This window comes from Megalops cyprinoides, chromosome 25, assembly GCF_013368585.1.
Source record: "Megalops cyprinoides isolate fMegCyp1 chromosome 25, fMegCyp1.pri, whole genome shotgun sequence".
NCBI lineage: Eukaryota > Metazoa > Chordata > Actinopteri > Elopiformes > Megalopidae > Megalops > Megalops cyprinoides.
In genome coordinates, this window is record NC_050607.1 from 5,348,300 (window position 1) to 5,375,298 (window position 26,999).

Sequence of the window (26,999 nt, forward strand, 5' to 3'; positions counted from 1 at the left end):
GCCGGACGTTTGGAGGTACCGTCTGTGAGGGAGGTTTTTGGGATCCCCGAATTACAGCTCAACATTTGGACGTGGAAGTTGGACATGTTTGGACATGTGCTGTTTGTATTTGTCTCGTCTGCCTTTCTGCTGTGTTTTTTCCGAACTGGTGGATCACCTCCCTGCACTCTCTCTCTCTCTCTCTCTCTCTCTCTTACAGAACAGAATCAGTGCTGCTGCGACTCTATCTGCCTTGACTCAGTGTCTGCGGAGGTCTTGTAGCGGGTGCCATTGAATTAAAGGTTAGTCTGAGCTCTCTCTCTTCAAAGCAAGACAAACAAACGGCCGGCCTTCTTTCATTAGAAATGCCAGAGGTTGAGGGAGGTCTGGGGAGTTGTTTGGTCCATTTACAACCATGCGTAGGCTTTTTCAGACTCAACTTGGCAAATAACCCGGTCTCTTTCATGATTAAATGCCAGCAGGCTGGGTCCACTCTTTGACATTAAATAACAATACAGAAATTTTCAAGACACTACACTTGAAGCACTGAAGTGCTCTTCCCAAAGTTAAATTTCATTTTTTAAAATTTCCTAATTAGATGCCTTTATCCAGAGTTGGTGACAGAGTTCTGTTTTACATGTTATTGATTTAAACAGCTGGACATGAACTGAAACACTAAGTGTATTTGCCAAGAAACTGATAGCTGCCCCAACTGGACCCTACAACCCTCTGGTGCAGTCAGATTTTGTTCTTCAAACATCACTGTTAGGGGAGATTTTAGAACAAACTTTGCAACACATTTTACCAAAAAAAATGATGTTGTACCAGGGTGCGGGAGAGCTGGAGTTGTGTGGATTCCCGCTGTTGCTGTGGCCCCCTTCACAGGGTTAAAGACTCTGACTAATGAAATATTGATTTCTGCTTTTCTGGGAAGGGGAGATACAAAAATACATGGTAGCAACTGGGGGAGTGCTCAGCTATAGAGAAGAGGGGAAGGATCATATATCCTCTGGGATGAATTGCAGCCACCCCTCAACTGGGACATTATGAGTGGTAAAGGGGGTGTGGCTATCAATTTTTTGTAGAGCCAGTCTGATTGGTTGGGGGAGCATGACATCACACCGTAGATGCCCCTTTCTCGTTTTTGGAATGTTTGGAAAATTCTAAGGTGGCAGACTGTTCAGCTCCGTTATCATTTTCAGTCTGTACGACATTGCATTGCACAATGTGTGTGTGTGTGTGCGTGCATGGATGCGTGCATGTGTGTATGTTTGTGCATGCTTTTTACCACAAAAGCTCCAAAAGCCATGCATTATTAGTTCCATATTGATCCAGATATTCAAGGTCAACTGCATACACATGAAGAGGAGTAGAGGAGTCGCTGTTTGAATACAAAAGGAAGGAAATGGTTGAAAAGCCAGTGAACATTGACTCTGTTTGAAGGAGCTTACAGTCCCAGAACTGAGTCATTTATCATCTCTGCACAATTTCAAAAGCCCCATCTGTGAATAACACAAGCCTGCAGGAAGTTAAAGGATCTGGATATCTGCTGAAAGGAATAATGCCGACCTCAGGGTTCAGTTGCACGGGAACGCTCTAAAGTGCATGGTAGCATCTGCCCTACCGCTGTATGTACTGATACTGTACCATAGTGGTTTCTGTGTCATGGCAGAAATGTAAGTAAATCCAAAGATGAGGTGAAATTAGCACCTCTCTTACATGTGGAAGTAAGTTCAGTGTATATATATATATATATATATATATAAATATATATATATATATATATATATATGAGTGATATAAGTGATATAAGGCTATATGTATTTCCAAGTATGTATTTTCCATGGTGGATGGAGCAGCCATGGCAATAAACAATATGGTGACAGTTTGTGACAATGACCAATAACCACTACAGTTGACAATCTTTGGTCACAGATATATAGCCAGATCTGTAGGTTTTGTCTTTGCCTGGTTGCCAGTGCGTGCCAAGCGGCCATTTGCCAGAGGGATTGTGAGGCATTGTGGGTGTGTGTGCCCTGGTTAATTCCCATTCGTTTTCTCCCTGAGCCCGACCTCCCCCAGGCGAATAAGAAGCAGGGAGGCTCAGGAGACCTCAGTGCAGAGTTGTGACTGGAGGCGGCCCTGCTATTTTTCATTGTTATTACACATGACATACCCAAAGTGACAGAATGCAGGCGGGGGGAACGAGAGAGGTGCACGCGTTAGATAGATGAGAGAGTTTTCTCTTTGATTGTCTCCGATCGTCCCGAGCGGCAGGCCGTCTCGGGACGAGCTACAACAGGTGCCGCTTACCTGCAGAGAGCGGGTTTGGGATAAACTGGAGGAAATGGGTCCAGGCAGAGGGACAGTCCCCCACTTCATAACAAAGCTCCACGCAGCAGACTTAAGCTGTGTGCGAACAGGACAAAATGGGTTTGGGTGGGAGGTGGCGTCCTGCTCCTCTCGGCAGCAGCGGGAAAATGTAGCCGTTTACACAGCCTGCATTAGACTGGGTCTCCTCGCCGGGATGAGGCCGTCATTATTTCCTTCCTCTGGCTTTGTGGCGGGATAATAAAGTGGAGATCTGCCCCTGCGGGAGACTATAAACATGGTAATTTGGACACACGTGACCAAAACGAGCCGTCACCCCAGCACCCTCGCACCCGCTCTGCAGTAAATGAATTACTATGAGAGAGGTGGGACCATGTGCAGGAGTGTGTGTGTGTGTGCATGCATGTGTGCGTGCGTGTGTGGCTGTCAAGGACGATTTGGAGGTGACTGGCACAGGAGGGTGAGGGAGGGAGGGGGGGAGGGGGTGGGCGTCACACGTCTTCAGCAGAGCGCTTTCAAAGCGGCGCGCTGTATGACAAATTACGCGTTATGGGGTTTCCTTCGAGGAGGGAGACACCAGCCGCTTTCCAATGAACAGTCTTTTTTTATTTATTTTTTTTTTCCCCCCACCGTGCGACCCACAAATTAAGATCTTTTAATTATTGCTCTCTGCGATGCGGCGGATTATTCTAGAATTAGGCATCCGTGGTGTCGTCGACACTTTGGCTGCACAGAGATAGGAGGTAATGAAAGCTGCGTCTTGCTGTCAACACGCTGGCTGGCATTCTGGAGGGCTGCCAATCCCTGCATTTCCAGTCGCCTGTTCCTCAGTCGCCCTGGTAAAAACGGAAGGCGCCCGGGAGACTGGTGATTGCAGCGTGCCCCTGCCGTATTCTACCCCCCCCCCCCCCCCCCCCCCCAGCAGCAATCAAACGACCGTTACTACCCGACAGCGCCGCATGGCATCAATCACGCTTAACCGCCCCATGAAACATCTGTTTAAGAAGTGCTGAGCGCATCACCGGCTTCAGCTAAAACAAAAAGATGTCTTCTGATGCACTAAGTAATCTCTGTATGGTGAGCAGGAGGAAATCCAGTAAATGCCAGAGAGGATGATACTGTGTGCCAGTGTACTCCTTTAAGGCAGTGCTGTGTTTTAATGTAATGCACTTATCAGCATCACCAGGGTTGTGTGCATGTAGAGAGAGGAGGCTATCATTACAGCTGTAAGATGGCATCCCATGTAATTTGAATCAGATGAACTGATTCTTTGACTCATCTTTCTTCAGTTACAGGCATGTTGGACAATGAGGACTATAATTGTTGTCTTATTAAAAACGCATAATTTGCTGTCTTGTCTGTATTTGGTGTCGTATATACAGTAGCAGATTTAACTGTGTTGTACTGTCACAAATGAATCAGTTGATTAACATGGAACATTCTCACAGCATTTCTCTGATGTTGCCACATTCAGCAGTCATTACCTTGTTACCCAGATAGCCCAGAGAATGTGGAGTGTGGGAGAATCCTGGGTAGCACATTTTGGGCTTTTTGCTGTGAGTGGAGAAAGCAATACTTTCCCTGAATAAGTGAGGGGCTCCCTCAAAAGTAGCAGTTTTCCTTGTTTCAACACTAGATGGCAGAACTGCATAAAGCAGTGCTTGCTCACATAGTCTACGTTTTGGGATGTCCTTGTGCTTTTGTCCACATACCGTGCTGTTTTCAGGTCTTTTTTGTCTGTTGCATATGTATATAGTGATGTCACAATGGCTGTTAGTGTTTGGAGTTCCAGCGTTATGTTTGTACGTAATCTCAGAGGAGGTGATCTCTCCACCCACGAACAAGGAAGAGATCAGTGTGCAGGTGGGGGGGGGTGCTGAGGGTGTATACCTGAGGTACAGCTTGGCATGGGCAAACACAATCCGTTCAGGTACCTGCCCACCCACTGAACTAATTGACTGTCGAAGCGGGTAATTAGTTTGCTCTTCGTTTTGGCGAGGAACTTTCCTCTGTATGTAATGAGCCCTGAGCCGCCTTTCCGCTAGACAAACTATTGTGAGGCTTGTCACTCACTGTGTCAACACAGAGCAGTGCTCCAACCTAAAAGTAATTCATTAATATACATGGTCCACAGCCTTAAGGGATTTCTGTTAATTACCTTTAATTGTTGTGGAGTGACAGGTAATTAAGGATGGGACTAGTGTGACAGTCACTGCCTCTGTCATCTCTACAAATGCAGTTTCTAATGCCATCGTACTACTGTGTATTACACTGAAATGGAGTCCTGGTTAAAGCTGCTTTATAGTGTGCGATTTCCTGCATATAACAGATAGAAGTAGAGGTGTCTGTCGAGTGTGTTTTTTACTTCTTAAGATAATACTTTGCATAGTTTGATTCATAACTGAAAATGGATTTTTAAAGCATTGACGACGTTCAGGGCGATTGCTTGGGTTGAGAAGGTTAATGGGAGACACCAGGGCCAGGGAGCGGATTCTTTTTGATTGATGCCGTCTGTAATTCAGACTCTTGTAGAGGACGTGTTGGGAGACGGAGAGGTCAATGAGATCAATTTTAATGATTTCACTGACCCCACCGCTTTAAATATGACATTGCTGCTGTTGATTACTCATCAGGGCCTTTCACTGGACTTGGCGTGTTCGTCAGTTCCTTCGCTACGGAATGTGTAGGTGGACACGGGTTGCCAAGGTCATGCGTGGCATCAGTCACGGCCTCCAGTGGGATTCATTGAAAAGTGCATGATCAGATCAAGAGACGTTTGAAACAGTCAAACTTCAGAGTAACCCGTTCATGCCAGTGTTACTCATCAACTGAACTTACACACATTTTTCATCAAATGAACAAACAGTATATTTCTGATGAGTTCTGATGCTAGGTGTATTGTGAGTGCATTGCATAGGTTTGTGTGCGTGTGCGTGTGTGTGTGTGTGTGTGTGTGTGTGTGTGTGTGTGTGTGTGTGTGTGTGTTCGTGCGTGCGTGCCTATGTGGGTGTGTGTATGACAGAGAGGCAGAGACACTCCTTGTGAGTGTGTGAGGAGAGCCTGCCTGGCCTCTTTGATGGAGCTCTTGATCTCTCCCTGCCTGCCCACACACCACGTCCAGAATGAGACACGAGGAGAGGAGTTCCCTGCCCCCGTCCTCTCCTCCCTGACCCCTCCCTCCCACAGCTCTCCTCTCTGCATCATGTACATCATCAGAGATCCTCTGTGGCACCTGCAGCTCCTCTTTCATGGGAACAGAGACACTACACCGCCTTCCTGTTTACATGTTGCTTCCCAGAACAACTTACAGAATAGGGTGCAATAGTGCATATGAGGCGGCCACAGCACACATACAGAAAACGCCAGGTCCTATGAGGCGTCCACTCGTCCCAGGTGCTTTGCTCAACCTGTTTGAGTGTTCTGATGAACAGCATGTCACTGCATAAACCAAATGCTGTTTGGTTTAGTGTTCTGAACGGTAGAATGTTTGTGAAGAGCATTGAATATTTGAATATTTTTCAATATTCAATATTCAATATAGTGTGCTGTTAGGTTTACATTCTCTCTATGGACTGAGGAATTTTAATTAAGTTGGTAATATACTGATGATACTGTGTTTTGTTTCCTTATATATATGGTAGCATCTTGATAGTAATTGCAATATAGCAATGATATATTGTGTGTTAAGGCAGTACTGCATGTATTGTGGCTTCTGCATCTTCACAAAGAAGGCTCAAGTCTTTTTTCATATTTTACCAAGTCACCTTGCAGGCTCCTGTTTTGGAGGGTAGCGGTCACATACATCAGGTAATTTAATTACAAAGCCTTTGCAGGCTAGGCTAATGATTGTTCTCCAAATCCTCCCTAATCCGCGTGCAAATCCACAGAGTAGCCTTGGCACCAGGGCACTGCTCACCTCCCCCATTTTCACAGCGTCTACAAGACCCTCTCCAGAGAGCTGGGGTACAGTGACGGGTCAGGATGCAGGCACAGCGTGTGTGTGTGTGTGTGCATGCCTGCATACGTGTGTGTGTGTGTGTGTGTGTGTATGTATGACTGTACATGTGTGCATGCGAGTGTGTTTATGCCTGTGTGTGCGTGTCTGCATATTTGTTTGTGTGTACTCCTGGAGAAGCAGTGCTGACCTTCTCACGGTGATGTCTCAGTGACAGATACTCAGAGATGAGAGATGAACTTTATCATCAGGTATGTGAAGCAGGAAGCAGAGATTAAACTGATCCCTGTGGGGCCTGGTGCCTCTTCAAAGAAGTGCTGGAAGGAGAAGTTCTGTGAAGGAGAAGAACGATGCGGCTGTTATCAACATGGCGGGTACTGCAGAACTCAGGGACGCAGTACGCTTGTTTATTTTTGGGTTTCCTTGGTTCCATCTGTCCGTCACAGAAGTGCTTGCCACTCTCTTAAATGGCAAAATATGTATGTGTTTTGATGAAACCTGGCACACATGCTGTCTTTATTTTTCCTAAAACCCAACTGATGTTCGGGTCATAAGGTCAAAGGGCATGATGAGAAAAGCCCTTTCTGATTTCCATTTTCTGCCTCAGCCAACTGTGCCTGAAATTTGATGGAACCTGACATAAGTACAGTATTCTCCTCTCTGTTCTCCAGAACCATACTCATCCTCAGGTTGAAAGGTCAAACATCAAGGTTTTCCAAGGAGACTCAGAGTAAATTTTCCAGTGATAAGCTTCGTACTGCTTGCGCATTTACAATTCCTTGGATTTGATCTAAACATATCAAAAACTACCAGTACCTCACTTAGGTGGTTTGTCATCTAATGTTTGATTGGTATGTAAAGCAGGTGACATTTCATAATCCCTCCAAGGTGTTTAGGATAATTTCCAAAAGGGAACCCAGTCATGGCCTCTCTCTTTGCACATAGTCAAGCAGGTGTGTCAATTGTGCTGGTGCACAGGGTTTCTTCTGGCAGGTGCCAGAGACTCCTGTGGGCTATACCACAGAGGAGAGAATGGAGATAGCGCCCACAATGAAAGGAACACCTGGGTAGCGTGAAAGAGCCAATCAGCTCCCGGAATTAGTGTGGATAGAGCTGTACTGCGGGGGCACTGGCAGTTTCCTCCTCCTGCTGCTGCTGCTGCCGCCGTCGTATACAGTGAGAGGTGTAATTAAACCATCACCAGTAATTAGGAAAAGTTTTTTTTTTTCCTCCCTCCCCTGGATTGCAGTCAAACTCTGCGTTGGTTTCCGAATGTCAGTTCTGCTTTTTTTGTTTCAGATGGGCTAAACTACAGCGCGGAGGCAAGCGGATAATAGCAGCCCTGTCTCGAGCCTGCTGCTGCAGTTCAGCGCGGGTTACGCTGACCCTGATGGGTGGTGGGTGGGTGTGATGTCACTTCCTGTCACGTGGCATCATTTCCTGCTGGTCAACTCCGATGTATAGAAGCGCACTAGTAAATATTGATGAATGAATTGGCTCCTGGAGGGAAGACACCTTGACCTGTTTACCTGAGTGGCAGAAAACAGAGGCCCTCCTCAAGGGGAGATAGCCAAGAAGAAATGATTAAACGGTGACACGGGGTCTGCTGTGGTTTACAGCGAACAATAAGTCCTCTGCAGAAATGCCAGTCTGACAGCAAATGGGCACCGTCAAAGGTTTCAGGAACTATCACTCTGTCTGTCACTTGTAAGCACCTGCACTTAACTGTCACTGTCAAACAGATCTCCCTGTTACAGAGTGGATTGGATCTTCACAGAACAGACACACTGATGTGCACTTACTTCAGGGCACTGGGTCAAATAGGATTGCATAGTAAACATTCATTTACCCACAGAGAGAAATGCAACGTTGTTTGAGCAGTCGCTTGTGTGAGAGTAGACACAGCTAAGGCCTTTTGACCAGGCTCTGTTGAAATAAATAGCTGAGAGGACCATTGTGAGATAAGGACTCAGAATATTGCCATGAGCATGTTTAGAAGCTAGAACTGCTTGCTGCTTGACAATTCAATTTGCTATGCCTATTTTTATAGAAATAGACCAGTGAGTGTGGACCATATACAACTTTACAATGTGAAATCGAGGGGGGGAATGAATAAATGACATTAAAATAAACCTATGATACCTACAGTAGTTTTTAGAAATAAATAAGGGCAATGAAATTTGCACCTTAACAACTCTTGAGATCTGAGAGCTGTGTGACCTTCATCGTCATTTGCTTAGCAAATGCTCTTATCCATAGCAACTTCCATAGCTGTAATTTTTACGTTACCGAATTATCCAGTTGGAATTTCAGGTTAAGCACCCTGCCCAAGCGTATAACAGTAGTCCCCCACCAAGGAATCAAATCAGTAGTCCTTACCGCAACACCACAGTGCAGCCCCTACAGTGATATGACCTTCATGTACGTTTCTCTGAAGTACTTTCTGTTGGTCTACACCTCAGTAATCCAGGTCTATATTTTGTTTGCGTAGGTTGATTTCACACCCATTTGCACTCAGCACTCAGCATGTGCACCTAACAGTCATTCAGCCCTAACTTATGTAGTGTTCCTAAGATCAACCCAACCAACTCAAATTCTGCCCGATTTGCCAGTTTTGGCCCCTTTCTGCTTTGGGCGGTGTATCCTTCACTTCTGTTTGGGTGGCAACATCAAAACCGCCGCTGTTTGCTTGTTATGACATACCAGATTGGCAGGTAACAAACCTTGTAGTGCCAAGCAGGCGGTGTCTCTGGGCTTTCCTCAGAGACGTGGCAGCCGAGAGCTTCATTGTTCGTGTTTTTTTTGAAGGAAAACCAGCTGGCTTGTTCCGAGCCACACACAGAAGTTAAGTCCAACATCATTTTTTTTTTCTTTTCGGGCCTGGAAATTGAACCCCCGCTGTGTACTGCCCAGGCTGAAGTACAGCTAGTCACAAATCCGTCCAGACCAAAGTCTGTTGATCATATCACCGAAGCCCTGAGATGGGGCTCATAAGGAATTATATTCTGGAGCGGAGGAGTCTGTGAACTCCTCAGCTATTTTTTTGCTGTCTGTGATCATATTTGCCAGTTATCTTTGTGAAGAATATCAAAGCTTTGCTTGTTTTTTGGTCGGTGCTATGTTATGCATTCGAAACTATAGTGCCACTCGGTTACTGATAGCATTAACGGCTCCCGCAAAGAAAGAACAGTACCTTTGTTTACCACTAGATGGCAAATCATTCAAAGTAGTAATAGCCTCCTTTATCTTCTCATATCATGAAGAGTGACTGTTTTTCCTCTTGCTTCATTTAACCTTGTGATATGAATAGACTCTTGAAAAAGAGATTCAGTTTTAGCTGATGGAAAAAATTCAATTTTCTCCATCAGATTGTAATTTTTCTACTGATTCTACTGTAAAATCAGCTCATTTTCCTGAGCTGGATGTCTCTGTAGTCATGCTTCATCCACTCTCCTGTTTGACCATTCACCTGAATCAAACCCGCAGAGAGACAGGTAGACATTCAGTATGTGTGCAGAGGGTCCTCTGGGAAAGGATTGTACCTTGGAACACCTGATCACCATTCACAAGGAGAATACTAACCACAGCCAGTCAAACTTTTTTGGAGGAATATTAGCTAGGTATTAAAATCAATAAGTGGTCACCACACACACACGTATAACCGCGCACACACACAGTGAATGTTGATGTTTGGCATTTCAAACGTTACTGAGAATTAGTTTTAAACGGTTTTTTGGTTTAAATCTTAGTGTCTTACCTGCTCTTTAAAGGGTGTAGATAGTGTCCTCTGATGAAGTTGCTCTCTGACACCACCCCTTCCCCTTCTCCCAACAGTATGTACCCCTAGGGGGCAGCATTGCTACGGGCCTTTGATGTTATTTGTCATGTTTACGAGCATCCAATGCTCAATCATCATCACAGGAAGTCTTTCTCTCCCACACTGTCATTCCTGAAGCGTTGATTTCTCTCCTGTTTCACTGATTTCCCCCCATGGCCTCAGAAAGACCCTGCTAATTTTCATTTTCAGAGAAAAGGCCGTCTGGGAGCTGAGAGGCAATGGTGACACGATATTATCAGCAATTTACAACCTATTGTCGAGGGAGGGCACAGATTATGTGTTCTTGCTGGGAACAGACAGGTGCTATCCTGTGGTAAACCACAGATTACCTCTACCATTACACCACCACCCTTATAGGAGATACACCTGGCCACCTTTCCCTAAGGTTAGAGCCAGTCTTCATGGACGTTGGGCAGGAATTTTAACTGATCAATAGCCTTTCATTCATTCCCCCACCGTCCCGAGAGTTTTGAGCTGATGGTCTGGCTGCTTTTTAATGATAGCTACTTCATTGTGACGAAGAGATGAAGGAGAGTAGGTACGCCGCCAGGTAAAGGACTGCACCTGTCAGGGCCGCTGGCGTTGTCAAGGTAATCATTAACCCAGACAGCTTGTTTGCTTTTTGTCTGGTACGTGCCCCACAGCGTGTCATTAAGCATATCATTTGGCCATTTTTGTCCGTCCGTCCACAATGTGTCTAATTAATGCTCTGTTGAAAAGTGTGAACGGAAGGCACTGGAAAGTGGAAGCAGTGGTGCTCATAATAGCATACTTGCACAAGGTGTCATTATAAATGTACAGTGAGGGCCTTTTTCTGTTAGCAGCAGGGAGGAGTCAGAACAGAGCGATCTCACAGCACAGAGACAGAGTTCTAGGGGCTTTAGGGGCGGAATGTGAGGTGCTGCCACGGAAACAGAATCTTGTCTTGCGTTATCACGGAAGTATCAGTCCTGAATAGGATGACAGATAGTCGCACATCCAAGCCAGCCAAAGCTCAGGTGCCTGATGGTAGAGTAATATTAGAAACTTGGAAAAAGTGGTCTTGCACACACTGAGACTTGCAAAACAGTCACATTTTTTGTTTTAGAAGAAGCTTTTGGGTTTGCAGGAGCTTCATCAGAAGTAGCTAGTTTCAGTCTTAGTGTTAGTCTTAATTTTTGTGCCAGAGCATTCTTTCCAGAGTAGAGAGTAATCTGAGAGTAATCTGAATTAATTCCTTCTTGTTTTATGGTCTTGTTACATTGCTCCCACTTAGCAATTTTATTTATTTAAAGAATAAATACCTTATGTGTGGAAAAATGGAAAGTGTAAGGGAAAATAAGTAAAGATTATTCCATGGAAAATATGGAACCTGCTGTTAACGATTGGGTTGGCCAACTGAGATCCTTCTATGGGTTGAACTGTGTTGATTTTTTGTGGCAATGTGAGTAATTTCCTGCTTTAATTATAAACATAGGCTAAACAGTTACATTAAGGTGTCCTTGAAATCAGGTCAAATCAAAGCACAGAGGGCTATTAGCCACTGTAAAAGCTGCATCCGCTTTCAAATGGAGGGAAAGAAGTCTGTTAGCACCGGGCAAACCCCTTTTTGAAGCAAACCTAGATCCCTGATTGCTACCAAACATGAAGACTACGCTCAGAGCGAGTACATTATTTATGTGGCAAATGTCTGCCATACCTAAATATAGCAGAAGTCTCCCTCCTCAGGCCGCACATCTGGACTTCCTGAATGGTGAACCAGAACCTTGGGGGGATGGCATTAGCATACCGCTACGTGGGGAATGCCCTTGAATGAGGCTGGAGTGTTTGTCTTTAGCAAAGGGGTGTGAGCTGCATCCCAGAAATGCCTGTAAAAACACACAGAAAGGGAAGTAGACGGATAGGTGGATGGATAAATGCGGAGATGGAGAGAAGATATGGAGAGAGAGAGGGGAAGAGATGGAGCGTGGCAGTGTCTTCGTCCGCTTCAGCGAGAATGTGTGCGAGTGAGAGGGCGAGCGAGCGAGAGAAAGCGAGCGAGAGCGCAGAGAACACGGAGGAGGAGGGAGGGAGAGAGAGGGGGATGAGAGACGGAAAGGACAGTGAGTGAGTAGGCGCGTGTGCTGGAAAGAGAGAGAGAGAGAGAGTGTGTGTGTTTGTTAGAGAGAGCTAGCGTGCGTGTGTGTGTGTGAGAGAGAGAGAGAGAGAGAGAGAGAGAGGAGGGGGCGCAGGAGTCGAGCAGGCAGGCAGTGGGAGTAGGAGCGTGTCTCAGTGAGGGAGAGACACAGCGTTGTTTGCTGGAGCTGAGTGACAGCTCCGCTGAAGCGCGCTGGGGAAAGGGACTGTGCTTCACACCTGAAACGACACCCCCGGGTCAGGACTCTCCCACCCGCGGCCTGCACCTTCAGCAGACCCGCGATCCAGAACCAGGTAGGAGCAGTGTTTTTATGCCCAGATGATCCCCTTCAAGGCATCTCATCTTACTCACTGTGGAGATGAGAATTACTCTTCCTTAGCAAGTACTGTAGGATAGCTTTCCTTCCAAGAAAGCTTTCGTGTCTTTCTGGCTTTCCTGCTGTTGGCTTGCTTACATACACCGAGTGGAATGTGAGGTTTATTGTTTGCGTGGGCAGTGTGTGTTTGTGTGTGCTCACACGTGCACGTGTGCATGTTTGTGCTATGTGTGTGTGTGTGTGTGTGAGTGTGAGTGAGTGCGTGTGAGTGAGTGAGTGAGTGAGTGAGTGAGTGAGTGAGTGTGTGTGTGAGTGAGTGTGTGTGTGTGTGTGTGTGTGTGTGTGTGTGTGTGTGTGTGTGTGTGTGTGCGTGAGTGAGCATGTGTGTGAGAGAGTGAGCGTAGTAGCCTGCACGGCCAGGCGGCAGCAGTTTCGATTGTGTCTCCGCTTTAATGGCAGGCATCAGGGGACATCGTGCCTCCTGTCAGCCCACAGTGGCACATTCTGTTTGACACTGGCAGGGTGAGAAAAACAACTCTGAGAAGTGCAACCAAAAATCCTCTCTTCAGACAGGCTCGGCAGGATGAATCTGGAGAGCAAGTAATAAAGCTAACTGTAATTCCATTCCCCCTGTCTGGGGTATTTAATGCTGTTGTGGCAGATCCTGTTTAGATCAGCTCAGGGAGCACTTCTCTGAAGTTGAAGGAAGGGTCTTGTCTCTGCCGTACTCCTTGTGCTGAAAGAGGTGTGCCAGCATCTTTTCTGCTTGGTCCTTCAAAGTTGGTGTGTGTGGATAGGTGTGTGTGTGCATGTGTGCGTGTGCATGTGTGTGTGTGTGTGTGTGTAGGATAGGTGTGTGTGTGTGTGGGGATGGGTGTGTGTGTGTGTTTGCGTGTGTGTGTGTGAGTGTGTGTGTGTGTAGGATAGGTGTGTGTGTGTGGGGATGGGTGTGTGTGTGTGTTTGCGTGTGCGTGTGCGCATGTGTGTGTGGGGATGGGTGGGTGTGTGTGTGTGTTTGCATGTGTGTGTGTGTGTGTGCGTGTGTGTGGGGATGGGTGTGTGTGTGTGCGTGTGTGGGGATGAGTGTGTATGTGTGTGGATAGGGGTGTGTGATCATGTGTGTGTGGGATAGGTGTGTGTGTATCGGTGTACGTGTATATGTGACCCCGCTGGATGTGCTAAAGTCAGCAGAATGGCTGGTATTATAGATACGGGAGGAGCAGGCGTGCTGCTGCGTTCAGATGGAGGCAGAGAGCAGCTTGCCAGGTTTAGGGCTCAGAGCATCCAAAGCAGTAGCGCCTCTCCCCCTGGGAGAAGACGTTCCACGAACGTGGCTTAGCGTTAGCGCGAACGCGGGACCGGAGCCGCTTGTTTACAAGCTCGGCGGATGACGTGCGTTCTGCGACGGCTGGCCTCCGCCCCCACTCGGGAGTGGTTTCCTCCCAGTAACCTGATGTCAGCTGGAAGAGAAATGCCGCCAGTGCAGTCATTTAGTCATGACTTACGGAGTAATCAAATCACTGCACTCTCTGCCTATTCTCTGCCTCTGCCTGACAGTATTAACTCTGCCCGCTGGAAGCAGGCTCAGGAAGGGAATTCAGTTTTTTTTTTCCCCTTTTAATTTTCTAGTTTTGGATATAACGCTAGACTGATCTCACCCACTGACACCCCCCCCCCCCCTCCTCAATTCCTGTCTAATATCTGCTTTAACAGAAATAAGTAATGTGTAAAATCAGAGCATGCTCACAGCTGTGTCCTCATTTGGGAATATGAAAGATGGAAGGGTAGTCGTCGTTCAGTTTTTAACATTCCTGTCCTGTTTGGTCCTCAACCCACATTATTCATTCAAAGCAAATTGAAAGCCAGTGTTTCTTTTTCCATGTAAATCAGTTGAATTTTGATTTTATTTCATTTTGCTAGACCTTTTCCCTCCGTTCTATTCCTGAAGCCTCAATGTTTTATTCATCACCATAACTGTAACGTGGAAGCGATTTTGACTCCACATTTTAACCGTGTCAGCTGTGCTCGGGGCCAGCAGTAAGAGTCGCCTTTGTCTCACGCACAGCAGTCACAGACGTACAGAGATCACCCGTGTAAGAACCCACACGTTTGTGATGTCACAACAGAGCTGCGCTGTTAATTCTAATACATGACGTGTGCTGAGTGCCTGTCAGTCAGGACCACAGGGCGTCATTTGCCATCTTTGAGGCAGGCGTATGTGCTGGAGAGAGAAGGACACAGCCTGTTCAGAGCGGCTGTGTTTACACCCAGCTGCTGCAGTGTAGACAGCTCTCCATCTCCCAGTGCATCAATAGTTAATGCGTGGCACTGTCAGCTGCTACGCAGGACTCCTCTGACACAAACGGAATTCGTTTGCGCACACTGTGGAACGAGGTGCAAGCTGCAACATCTGCATGTGATAACACAGACTCATAGTCACCTGAGCCACCTCTATGGAGTGGGAAGCAAGCACACTCAGCTGCTCCCCAGATTTTAGTGGTGTGGGTGCAGCATTGCAGAGACTCAGTAGCCTGGAATAACAGGGCAGCGGAGAGTATGGTCTGGGAGGTGTGAAACCACGAGATACAGCCTCTGTGCAGTTATCTGATGGCGCTGGGGCTTGCTGTGACTCCATATGCAGAGAGTGTGGGTGGCCTTTCTCATCCTTTTAATCAGTTTAAGTCTCCGTTCATCCTTTGACTGCTGCTGGCCCCGTGGCCAAAGGGAGTGGACCGTGTCCACCCACTCCACCCAGCTAATCAGCCTGTCACTCGGATGGACGTTCTGTTCACAAGAGCACAGGCGCTTTATTACGCTCCAGTGCTGCCGTGACTCACAGCAACCTGGACGTCTGATTGGCCCCCTTTACCTCTTTTTTTTTAATCTTAGAGGGAAATGTCATTGGCGAATGAGGAGGTTGTGTGACTCTGGGTTCGTTTCCATTGAATCATTTCTCTGTTTGCCATAAAGGCGAACGTGCTGACATGCTGTCACACAAATAATTTAATACAGTGTGGCAGCTGCTGTTGAATGTGGAGCGGGTTTCTAAAATGGTTTTGCACATTTTATTTTGTAAAAAGAAAAAAGATTTTTTTTTTTTAAAGTAAAGAATAATAAGTTATATTTTTGTCAAAACAACAGTCTTTTAACATGCCAGGGCTGGTTTTGCCACCAGTTTGAGCGTGAGGATCTGAGGAGGAGCACAGAACGCGGGCGCTCCTCATGCTGTTTGTTCTCTCGCGCCGCAGCGTCGCCTCTGTTACAGACGAGGCCGTGGCGTCTGACAGCTCCAAAGCAAACAAGACAGGCAAGCACTGACACACCCAAGAGCTGCGGCTGCGCGACTGCTCCAGCCAGAGGCTCTCGGCGCCTCCTGGCCTTGGACAGCGCCGGCGGCGTGGGCAGAGAGGGGACTTTCAGCACCTCCCTCTGCTGGACAGCGCCGGGCGTTCCGTTTAGGATTGAGACGCGTTTCTGCACCTGCTCTCTCTTGGAAACTGGCCGTCGTTTCCGTGGGATTTGGGTGACGCTCAGTACCCTCAGTGCAAGCGGTGCCAGGCAGCTTTGCTGGTGTGTGTGTGTGTGTGTGTGTGTGTGTGTGTATAAGAGTGAGATTACCTTCCTCACTTTGGCCAGAGCTGGTGGCTGTCACCCTCTGTGTGCATGGCTCAGTATATTTTGAGGCTTCTTGTGTATTTGAGATGTACTCAAATCATATCACAACAGCAAAGTCAATAACACAAGCATGAGTACATATCACATATCAGCATATAGCATTTTGGCATAAAGTTAAGAAACTGTGCTGGAAAAAAATACATGTTGCAGTAATTTTAGTGTACATATAGTGCCTAACAATTGACCATAAGAACAACATAGTTACATGACAGTAATGTGCACATGATGCACATACTTTATTCCCTGACAAGCTGTGACAGAGATTGAGGTTGAGTCTGAGTGATGGCCACCTCAGGAAGTGAGACCCTCTCATGAGTGCAGCCTCCGGCAGGACACAAACCCACAGATGAGTGTGAGGATAAACCCGCCACGGCCTTGCTCTGAGTGGAGAGGTCATCCACAGCGGTGTGCATCACGCTTATCTCTTTAGGCCGATAGCATAGAAAAATCACTATACACTTCTGGATTTTAGCCTGTTCTGTCACGTCTCCCAGCTCACTGTGTGGCGCCTATAAGCTGCAGCCAGGAGAGGTGATTATGCTGCGATCTGAGAGGTCCGGCATCGGCCTGGCCTGATTTGGGGACCAATCTGAAGCCACGCTAGGAGGATCACAGCTCTGCGGCTTTAGATGGACTGTGATTACTGCACTCAATTGTTTTTATTTTCCCTGGGAGCAGTCAGCTGTTGGTAAACTGTGGTAAGAGGCCAGTTACATGTTATGTAATCGGCTCACCCTACATTTTTTGGTTTTGTGTGTGCGCGTGCGCGCGCGCGTGTGTGTGTGTGTGTGTGTGTGTGTGGTGTTTTTAGCTCAGAGATTACAGCTGATACTATGTGCAGTCCTGGAGTCCAGCATGACTCGGTGTGATTGGCAGGTTTCCAATGTAAAACATGTCATCAGGCCACGTGGGTCACATTAGTCACGCTTACTCTGTGTCTCATGGGACACACTCACGTATGAAGCAGCCGTCTTCAAGCTCAGCCAGTTCTGCACTAGCAGCCCATGTGCATCGCAGTGGACAGCAAGCAAAACATTACATTACATTACATTACGTTCACTTAGCAGATACTCTTATCCAGAGCAACTTCCAGCACAAAAGAACAGAAGTGAATCCATTCAAGATGAATAAGCGACAGTGTCAGACCAGGCTAACAACACTCCAAGACTAGTGAGTGTGAACATAACACTATTCAAGCCCTACCACAACTTGGCTTCCCTTGTCTAGTCAGGTTGCACAAGTATTCCACCATACATCAGTCACTCGATCACAGAATCCAAAACGCATAATGATACTACATGCAAAATAAACTGCAAAACTGAGCCCACACAGTCAAACACACAGCAACCAGTGCAAAATACTGCATACTTTGAATCATTGTTATAAACCCGGTTTGACTGGAACTGGATTGAATGTATGACTCATTATGGGACTGTCAATGGCCCGTATTGATTGAGCTCCGCGTTCTACCTGACAGCTATGCACCAGATGTGTGATTCATGCAGCAGAGTAATTTATCAGTGATTCAGATGTATTGTATCATTTGAAGTGCGCCGCTGCCGATGCATGGAGAAAGGTTTGGGTAATTGTATTGTAAGTGTTTTCAGCGTCTATCTGATATTACCAGGCCAATGGATCAATCTGGTGTGCTCAACCACAGTACATTGTAATATTTTCAAAGAAAAACATTGCTATTGGGGGAAAAGAATGAAATGGTACATGATTTTAGCTCTTTGTGGGTTATTTTTAAAATCCGGATACAGTGTGGTATAACAGTTCCGTCCATAGGGCTTTGTGATAATTGCAGTAATTAAACACAAGGTTAATGGTCCAAAGGCTCAAAATCTCAGCCAGGAAGAACAATGGCATTGGAAACCACGCACACACACACACACACGCACACACACACACTCAGACCTTATCTATCATATCCATTGCTTTGAATCTCCTTCCTAGTGCAAACATCAAGCACATACATGCCCCCCTCTCTGAAGACAACAATGACCGATAATAATAATTCAAAATGTTAATGATATTGGCCGAACTCTACACATGACGGGCCTGATGGGAAACAGCGCATCGCTAATTGCATGAGGAAGAGATCTCCCCACAAGCCTTGTCTGTGGCGGACAGACAATGGACCCACCTGCTCTACGAGTGCACGCCTGTACACATGTCACCTAATTGAGACAACATAGCGTAGCTGAAGAGAGCAATTTCCATGTGGGGTTTGACATAATTGCGAAGGCATAGGATAACTGTGCACCGACGGCCTGTTAATAATGTGTGCCCGCACAGGCAGCCAACCACATGTCGTTTCACCCGGTGCCATGCTGTCTTGGAGCAGATATTCATCCATTAATCCCTGATCCCCCCCCCCAGCCATCAGCTACCCTCTTTCTCCCCACTGGCTCTGCCAAATGCACCGTGCAGAGGTGGGGGTCATTATTCACCCTGTAAATCACGCCCCTGTTTGTTGAAACCCATCAGGTTGTGCCGGAAACCCAGCCCGCATGATAATGCCCGGGCTAATTACGGTCTGAACTTTTCACAAGCAGCGTAAAGTCTGCTGTCTGTTTGTACGTTTGCTTGTGTGTGTGTGTGTGTGTTTTGTTTTTTTTTTTTTGGCAGGGGGGTCGGTTGGGGAGGGGGGCACTGACGCTGAGGACAGCAGAGCAGACGCTGGTGTGTGCGCTGGAAGAGCCCCTTGTGCAGGAGCCCTTGTGGGGCTGCACTCAGCCTTTCAGTCCCTCTCCTCTGTCTCTGGTTAATCAGCAGTGATCAGCGGACATGGCTTTGCCAGCTCTGTGGCGGAACCAGCGTGTACGCACACGGAAAGGAGGAGATGCGGTGCACGCCGTTCCTGCGAGAGAACGGATGGGTTTTTTTTTTTTTTTTATTAAAAATGTCCCTGTAAACCACAGCTGCCGTCCCGGGGAAGTGGTGTGTAACTCGTGGCCCATCCACCTTGCCTCCCCATCCCACAGCATGAAGGCCTGTTGACTGTCTTATTCTCGTCCGACCTGATCAGGTTCCATTGTCATTGGTGTTACCCTTCCCCTGATCTTAAAGCAGCACTAATGCCCACACTCTGGATGGAACATGATTTCAAAGGGGAGTCTTCTGGGTCCCCACCCACTTGAGGGCCACACATTGTTACACACACACACACACACACACGCCCAGGTACTACACACACTCCTTTTGAATTGCAGTGTAGTAGCATGCTCTGTGGTCAGGTTGCCTCGGAAGACCGTACTCTTAAGTGACATGAGCTGTTAGGTGCGCAGAGGGGTGAGCACACTATCAAAGCAAACTCTTATTAGAATTGATTTACCTCCTGGAAAAATCGAGAGCCATTTCCCAAGTTCCAGCCCTGTTATTAAGCACTATTGGTGAAATACTTTGATTGGTGACCTTTGTGCCACTAGATCATGTTGCAAGAGAAAGGTGTGCCCGGGTGATTGTTCCAGAAAAACCTCTCCATTGCAGTCAGCGCTTTTGTTTCTTTTGTACGGCCCCTCTGTGCATTTACATGGGTCGGTTGCATCATCCTCAAAGGCCTCTGGGCTCATTGCCTTCGACAAATCCAGCCTGATTGAACACGCTCACCAGGGTTGTTCTTAACACCGACGGATTGAGATCTTAAGAGCTGTTCTGTTATCGACATGAAGTGAGAGCTGCAAACATCTTTAAACGTTTGTCATTTTTTTGGGGGGGCCGTCTCGGTCCTGATGTATCGACATGCTCGGAGCAGAGGAAGATTACAAGCTGCCAAATCGTTGCCACTCTGATGTGCACCCCCTTTGTAAACGTTTATCTATCCAAAGTCTTCACTTCAGGATTCTTCCGTCTCTTACTTTTTTTAATGTTTCATCTGTTAGTGGTTGAGCTCATATTCTATATTTGCGAGGCTGTCGGTGCTTTGTGGCATTTAAGATAAACGCACTGATGAAGGTTTCTGAAATGGCCTATTAATACTGAATGAGAGAAAATGAGCCGAGGAAACAGATGTGTGACAGAAAGCGTCCTCAATAGGTTTTCCGTGGCTGTGAAATGCTAATTTCCCTGCGCTTTATGCGATTTGGCACAGTGTTGAGCGATGGAGGAGATTTTTCAGAGAGGAGGAGTATGTTTGGCTGGCGGGGGGCAGCCAAAGCCAGTCGACAAAAGTTTCACATGGGAAGAAGTTGAGGATGCAGACCCCAAACCACTGAAATGAAACCCAGTGTGCCACTCTCCAAGCCTGGCAATTATGGGGGACCAAGTCTGAGAACACTTTCCAGTCACCTCATCTGTTCAAAAGTGCGGCAGAGCTGGGAGGTGATCCGAGTGATTAGAGACTGAAGGCATGAAAGAGGAGATAAATTTCATCCATTATTCATGCTCCGTCACCTTCACCTCTGCTAAATGGAGACTGATTTTGGCCACATTGTTCACGAAAAAAAAACTTGAGCCAAATTAACGGCTTGATAAAATCAACTCTCGCTGAGGGAAGCATCGGACTGTTTCCACCACTGGACTACCCCTTGGCTGCCAAGAATGTGTTTTCACCTCAGACGTCGCCCCGTCTGGGCCGCTAGTGTTGCAGTGATGCAGCCAGGAGGGTGTGAATGATGTCATAAACGTGTGATGTCACAAAAGGTGCCAAACGCAGATGGATGTTCCGCAGTCCAAGGAAAGACATTTTCTCTGTCTCTCATCATCTCTGTTTCTCTCTCCCACTGCTCTCACCACATGACATCATAAAGTCCTGGGAGAAGCAAATTACCCGGCATGCACGAGGAAGGGGGACAGATGAACAATAAGAGATTTTGCTTTATACTGCGCCCTGTTCACTGTTCACTCCATTGTCTATATGCAAACTCTAAACATTTCAGTACAAGCAGTCCCAGCCATTAAGGCTATTTTGGTGTCTGATGAATTGGTACACGGTGATCCTACCAGCGCGCGGAGCTCCATGGTTTGAGGGTTGTGATGGTAATGCATGTTATGCAAAGCGAAGAGACAAGCTCACAAATGAGCACAGAGCCGCGTCTTTTAATGGAACATCAGTGTGGGATTTGCATTAATGCAGTGACGTGCATTAATTTTCCTTCCCTGACCTAACTGGACGGCATCGTCTCAGTTCTGAATGGCCTGTAATGGTTTGAGCTTAACCCAATTATCGCAGTTTGTGTCATCTCATCAATGCATACATTTTTGTAATTAGACCAGTAATTATGCATTACAAAATGCTCCTGTGGTGTAGGCTGACTTTTTTTGTGTGTGTTCATGGACACCGTGTGTGTGTGTGTGTGTGTGTGTGTGTGTGTGTGTGTGTGTTTGTGCTAGTAAGATTGTGTGTGTGTGTCTGTGGCTGTGTGTCTGTGTGCCTATTTCTGTGTATTTGTGTCAGTTTGTGTCTGCGTCTGTATGTCAGTTTCTGTGTGTGTGTGCGTGTGTGTGTGTGTGTGGCTGTGCTCCCTGTCAGTGGGAGTGAGTGACAGTCCTGGACGCCGGCCCTCTCTCGGTCCCCCCGTCTCTCAGCCCAGCATGGGTCCAGGCCACCCGTCCGTTCTGGCCCGTCACACAGAGACTGACTGGCACCACAGGCAGCTCCCCCACCATGCGCCCACACCCCCGGAGTTTGACCCTCCTGCTGCGGGCGCTGCCCTGCCGTCAGAGGACATGGCTGTTAAAACACACTGAGCCCTCACCCCCAGCAACATGAAACAGCAGGACAGATCCTCCACGGTGCTCCTCTCTGTGTAAAGCAATGCTGCCATCAAAATGCAAACTCAAAATACAATACACTTTATACAAAATATAATAATAATTATTATTATTGTTTTTATTATTACTATTACTATTTGCAGCATTGGTTGGCAGCAGTGATTTAACATTAACTATATGGAGGAAGAAGCTGCTCCCATCTCAATATCATAGCACATCTAAGGAACAGAACATTTTTCCATAGAAACGGGTAAAAACGTCAGGATTCTGGCATTGACACGTTCATAGTCCCTTTACTGTGCTTGCTGGCATGCAGGCATGCATTTTCTGTGTGCATTTCTGTATGCAGTGCATTCTGCGTTTTCTGCATGCAGGAACACACGCACACACTATAAATAGAAGCTCTCGACAGCATGCATCTCCCGTTACTCGCACGTTTGTGCAGAGTGCTTGTGCGTTTCTTTGTAGACCTTTCACATCTTATCCAGTTTGCCTGCGAGTGTGACATCTGTAGTGGTGTGGTGTGTGTGCGTGTGTGAGTGCGTGCGCGTGTGTGTGTGTGCGTGTGTGTGTGTGTGTGGGCACGCAGAGCTGGGTAGAGTATGCAGAGGGGCAGGTAGGTAGCCTGCTGGGAGCTCCACACAAGGGGAGGGGGGGAGGCAGACGCACCGGGGAGGATGTGGCACGACCCTGAATCACGTTTCTCCGCACGCGACAGTGGCCCGGTGGGACCAGGGGGCCGCCCCGTCAGCATAACCGGAGTGAACACGGCTGCCGTCCCCCTCCCTCCCCATTCATGTTCAGCCTGTGAGTCTGCTCTGCCCTCCTGTGAGGAGACAAGCAGCCCTTCCCTCCCCTCCCCACCCCCCCAGCCCCCAACCCCCCCCCCCAGCCCCCAACCCCCCCCCCCCCCCACACACTTTCATGTCCCGCTGCCGTGCCAGCATGTTTGCATTCTGCACTCTGCCGTCTCCTGTTTTTCCGATAGCACAGTGTAATCATTTCATATGAAGAGGATAGTCTGTCATGGTGTGATTGTGATTCCTTTGTGCGTATACTGTTAGCTGCGAGGCTGAAGAAGCCCTGTGAAATGAGCAGTGACAGTACCTGTCGTACCTACCCCCCGCCACGCACGAGTGTCTGCCATTCCAGCTCCAGCTGTGAGAATCGCTTTCTTACTTATTTTTTATTTTTTATTACATCACATTACACTACCGTTACCTACCTTCATATCATTCGCACCAGGTCCACATCAAGATATCACCGTTACAGCCATTACATGGTATCTGATATAGGGTATTTTATAATGCATGATTACAAAAGCATTGAAATCAGAAACAGATGCAACATATTAACAACAATTACTCTGGCGTGATGAGCAAATGCATTCCAGAGAACAGTGTACGGAGTTTCGCGATTTCATATTTTTGATTCAGTAAAGACTGAAAAGGTGTTGGTGACCAAAGCTGAAACGCATCCAGATGCCTGCATTCAAAGCAATTAAAGGGAGGATTGTAGTAACTGTAGCTGCTCTCACTTGTAACAAGCTTTAAAGAAGTAAAACAAGACAGAAATTACCTTAATATTAGTATTTTCAGGAAACGTCCATCAACGGTGGCTGCATATTGTGTAATGTTGCTAAGCAATTCTCCTTTTCACAGAGTTGGATTAGAAAAACAATTAACAACTATGGATGAATATTTTCTCAAGAATTGAGGTATGCAGGGGTTTGTTCATACCTTCTACAAAAAGGTATGAAAGAAAATACAAAAATACACATCTATAAAAAGGACAGCATCATCAAAGACACTCAGTACTGTCTTGTTTCTTTGGTTACGTCTAAGTTGATGTTGTTGGAAACACAGTATCCATAGTCGTTAACTGAAGCTTTGAGAGTTTGGTTTCTGTGACGTAGTTTTATCAACTCATTGCAGCATTTCCCATGTTTGTACCGTACGCCCATAATTGGAAAAGAGATTTAGCGGTGCAAAAGGGAAGCCATGATTTTTTCAGGCCTCAAGAGAAGCTTTAATAACATTATCCTCCAGTGTGTACTTGTCTCATTTCTCCAAAATACACGTGCAAATTTTTATGCATACTTAAACTGAAACAACTTCGGGGCTCCCGAGCGGTTCTCATGGTAAAAGCACTTGTTTCAAATGCAGGCCGATCCCTGCAGCCTGGGTTCGATCTCAGCTGTGTCATCAGCCAACGATGACAGGGAGCCCACAGCAGCGGAACAACATAGCTTAGGGGATGTAGGGGTGGGTGTGTCAAACAGGGGCACCCTGGGACACCCCAGAATACCTGTATAAAGTTGTGCATGACATGTCTACCTCCTGTTCATGTATGTGCAAGCCCAAACTGGGGCACTGCATTGTGTAAAGAAGCGGTGCTTGGTATCTCTTGTTTTGGAGGAGAGCACATGTTTGTCAGCACCCACCTGAGTAATGGGTGGCATTTCTATGACATACTTGATCATTCCAAATTGGGACAAAATGAGGAAAAGGCATGGGCATTTGGGGCAGATTTTACAGTATATGTCATTTTTAATATCATTTAGCCTGAGAATTACTTCCACAGTTCAGGTTATATCCGTCACCTGGGAGAGGAATTTTCTTGGAATTGAACCTGCAATCCCCTGTTACAAGCCCAGGTCCTTAAAGGCTGTGCCACACAGTGCCTGGCTTGTCTCCTCCCCCTTTCTGGAGCACACAGCTGTGGCTCTGCTGGGCTCTTCTCTGCAGAAGCAGATGGCCTGTCCCCGGCTCCTGTCAGTGCACTAATCAGACTCCCCTGACCACATTTATAGAACTTGATATAAGCTGTTCTAACATCACTTCACTGCAGAATGGGAACCTTTCTAAACAGAAGCTGTAGTCTTGCACTGCAAGGGAGAGAGCATCAGCAACAGCTGGCTGTGTGTAATTGATTACATGCAAAGCGAGGGTTCACATCAATGAGCTAAAGCGGAAAATGCAACAGAAAAACTCAGTCTGAGTAGCCGACATGACGATATGTGTGCACATGCGCCGCAACAAGGTTCTTGAGACTTGAGGTGCATTCTCCCGGTGCACTGTGGGACTTCTAATATGAGAAGCTGTTGTTGCCGTACAAGTGTGTTGGAGGATAGTACCCCAATTATCCCCTCAATTAGGGATATAAAACAAGAGTAAATGTAAATTGTTATGTGTTCATATTATAAGTATAAACTACGTATATAAATATATACGTAAATAAATATGTATTATTAATATTTTCAAGAGATAATAACATCATGGTATTTTTTTCCAGTGCTTCAGCTCTTCCCCATTTGTTAGATTTAATTTGTTTCAGTTTAATGGGCTCCATCATTGCAGAGATGTGTGGTCATCACAATGGCTGAGCTCCAGTATGTATGGTGGTGCTGATCAGGGGTTGCAGATCGCTGTCAAGTTACACAGTGCTGTGGAACAAGGTGAACTTGTTCCCAGAGCAAGCTGAGCCTCGTGGCCCAGGCTTGGAATTGGCCTTGTTATCTGCTGACAATGAGCCCACAGCTCCTGATCTTCATGAGAGCTTTGCAAAATGCTGAAATATGGAGTTCCTTCATAATAACCACAATTCAGCTCTGCGGGAAGGCTGACATTGAAACACCACTGATTAACACAGAGTGTAGTCTGTACTTGGAATTGACTTTCTTTGCCTGTAGTGCATCTAAGCTCTTTAGCTACAGTTCACAGGAAGCATGACAACGTGTACCAGTTTTGCCCTTCAAGAAAAGACCTCACCCGCCACCCGCCCCTTCTGATTTATAAATCTCAATTTTAGTATCTGTGCTGGGAGCTGTTACGGTTTGTTGGGAAATTTTAGTAATGAAGGTCTTGCATTTTGAAAATAACTTCTGTATAGAGATGCAGCAGCAGCAAAAATCACATTTGTTATTCAAATGTATTCTCACTCCCTTGAATTTTACTCAGATTTGCCACATTTTTTGCACGAGAAGGGACATTTTGTATGTAATAAAAAAAAAAGTCTTTGCACCATGTAAGATCCTTCGTTTCCATGACGACCCTCATCTGTATGATAATCGGATTCCCACTATAGCTTTTGCAAACATGATCAGTCTAGTTTGGATGAATCTGCAGAATTAGGAAATTTATACACTTAAAGGAATTTCACTTTCTGGCCACACGCACGCAGGAAACATCCTTTGTTGTTCTAAAGCAGCCGAGCCTGGTCCTGTTGTGTAAAACTGCTTCAGCAAGCATTTAACAAATGAAAGGTAGCTGTTCCTTAGAGAAAGGATGATGATATCAGCCAGAGAGACAACTGTAGCAAGATAATAGCTTAGCCTGAACACTCATTCTGAGTCTTCTCTAATGCTGTGGACTGATTTTTATTTTTATATATATATATATAATATAAAAAAATCTCAAGAGGAGCGAATAAATGTGCTAGTGGGATCTAAACTTAACACTGTAGAAGGTCTTGCGATGCCTTTAAGAAATCTTATTCTTATCCTCTCACAGTGAATTAGATTTTGTCTGTTTTGATGAAACCCAGAAGGTATTTAATCGAATATCGTTCTCCTTAGTTTCCTGAAAATACTGTAGACTACAGTCCCACGTAATAAACCCTCATCTGCACCAGCATTTTGGAAACTGTGAAGAGGTTTTGTTCCATATTACCAAGAGCTGGAAGGGAGACTTCGAGTTCATTAGAGAGACTCAGATACGATCAAATTGCATTACAGTCATGCATGGGGGTGCAGCTGGAACAACCCAGCTAACTCAAGCGCAAGCTGCAGCCGTGCCCCTGGTTTCGGGGTACATGTGCTGCAATGATTTGCTTTTCATCAGCCTTAAATCACCATGATTTGTGAAAAAAGACACAGCAGCACTGCTACCTTATGCTTTTTTTTTTAAGGAGTGTAGACCTTGTCGATTATATCCATCTTCAGCCCGGTGTGACATGTATAGATCACCCCCCCCGCTAGTGCAAGACAAATGACCTTATTACTGCAAAGAACCATTCAGAATAGGATTGTGTCGAGCATGGCAAATACCTACCCCCAGAATATACAGACCTGTCA

General features: G+C 46.4%; 1 protein-coding gene across 5 annotated transcripts in view; it reads left to right on the forward strand.

Moving 5' to 3' along the window:
• Positions 1 to 26,999, forward strand: part of LOC118771788 (synaptotagmin-1-like) — a 186,969-nt gene that overhangs the window by 91,743 nt on the left and 68,227 nt on the right. For 4 of the 5 annotated variants that reach the window (XM_036519821.1, XM_036519825.1, XM_036519822.1 and 1 more), the window contains one exon: positions 200 to 281. The gene's annotated coding sequence lies outside the window, so the exon portion shown is untranslated. Of the gene's footprint in view, positions 1 to 199; positions 282 to 12,274; positions 12,513 to 26,999 lie in introns of those variants that run through there. The other variant, XM_036519823.1, reaches the window with a different exon arrangement.